The sequence below is a fragment of the Manacus vitellinus genome, unplaced genomic scaffold (assembly GCF_001715985.3).
Source record: "Manacus vitellinus isolate BGI_N305 unplaced genomic scaffold, ASM171598v3 scaffold_24_pilon, whole genome shotgun sequence".
Lineage (NCBI taxonomy): Eukaryota > Metazoa > Chordata > Aves > Passeriformes > Pipridae > Manacus > Manacus vitellinus.
The window spans coordinates 12151585-12153348 of NW_021939798.1; positions in this window are offsets into that span (position 1 = coordinate 12151585).

A 1764-nucleotide genomic window follows, 5' to 3' on the forward strand; every position below is an offset into this window, starting at 1 on the left:
ATGGGATTCCAGCCCCGGTGGTACAAGGGAACCCACCCCGGGGAGGGACTCCGGGGGACAGCCGCTTTCCATCCCCTCCCGGGCATGCACGGTAGCTCTGCCTCGAGCACAGCCCCGGGCTGGAACGCTCTGAGCAGTCTCTACGTCGGCACCTGGTCCCCGAAGTCTCCTCACGCCGCTCCTCCCTGCTGGCTCTGGGCCAATCGGGCTCTGGCCGTCAAGTTTTGGCGAGTGTGGGAAGGGACTAACAGGGGTCAGGATTGAGAGTGACAGCCTTGGAGCACAGAGCTGGAGTTCAGCACCAGGGTCAGGCTGGCTGGAGGAGCTGGGGGTCTGATGGAGCTGGGGCAGTGTCTCAGCAGCAGCACTGTCAGAGCCCCGGAGGTTGTGCCCACTCACTGTCTGCCTTCCCCAGTGCTAAAATTGCTCATGGGTTGAAAATCAAGCCTCTCTCCTGAGGAAGCCCTGTGTGTGGTGATTCAGCCACACGCTGGCACCACCCGGACGGGCTCCAGGCTGGGTCAGGGAAGCACTGGGACATCGCTCAAGGTTGGGGCCTGGGCAAGCCCTGACTCAGCAGCAGCTCTGTTTACCTGGGCTGGTGCAACCCCTTCTTGGGAGGGTGACCTCTTTGTTGTCTAGTTTGAGCTTCTTTCATGTGAGGGTCCTTGGGGAGCAGTCCAGCCAGCGCTCAAGGTGAGCAGAGAGGCAAAAGGACAAGAGCAGGGCATAAAACCCTGTCATTTGCTCTCTGCAGCCAAGCAACGTCCCTGGAGGATGATGAGGGGCTCTGGCATCATCCCATCATCCCATTCCCTGGTGCTGAATACTCATGTCCTGCCCGGGGTCCGTGGTGCTTCCCAGGGCTCAGCATGGCCTGGGCTCCTCTTTCTGTTCCCTTTCGGGGTCTGAGACCTGCAGAGCAGGTCAGTCCTGCCTTGTGGGCACAGCCTGGCTCTGTGCTCCACTTGGGACCCTTCCTCTGCTGCTCAGTTAATCCTGGCATCGACCACTCTATCTGAGCCCGTGGTTCTTCCTCAGCTTTCTTAGCTAATGGCTGTGTCTGCCTTGCATTGATCCTCAGCTGCAGAGCTCATTGATTAAGTACATTTCTTATTACACTTAATGGTATTTTACCCCTCTCTGTGCTTCCCTTGTGCCAGATGCTCACCCTGTGCCTGCTGGGAGGAGAATTCCTCTGCCCAGAGAAACGTCCCCACTCTGTGCTGGCCCTGCTCTCCTCCCCCCAGGCCACCACACTGACTGCCCTTCCTCCTCTTCCCCTGCCTGCCTCTTCCTTCTGGCCCAAGGCAATCCCTTTGCCTGCTGTCTTCCTGTTCTTTGATCCCTGGTCCCTGCTCCCATGCAAAGCAACGAGGCAGCTGCAGTTCCTGAAGTGGCACAGCCCTGCCAGGGTGAGAGGTACTGGCCAGGGCACTGTGTTCTCCCCATACCGACACCTCCATGCTCACCACACGCTCCTCACTCTGTGCCTCACCTCCTTTCAACTCTCTCACATGCATCATTCAGAAGCCATAACATTATTGGGCATAAAATATTTACTTAACTGAGCTTTTTGCAAATATTCCCCTCCATTATTTTCCCTCCTTTTGGGAGCAGACACTGCTTCTCCTGTGCTCTCAAATGGCTTCTCTTAAATAATACAACAAGAACATATGAACACCCAGTAGCCTTTTCCTGAAATACCGATAAATATAACGGTGTCACCAATCCATTACAGCCACAGCAGGGCTGTGCTCAGGA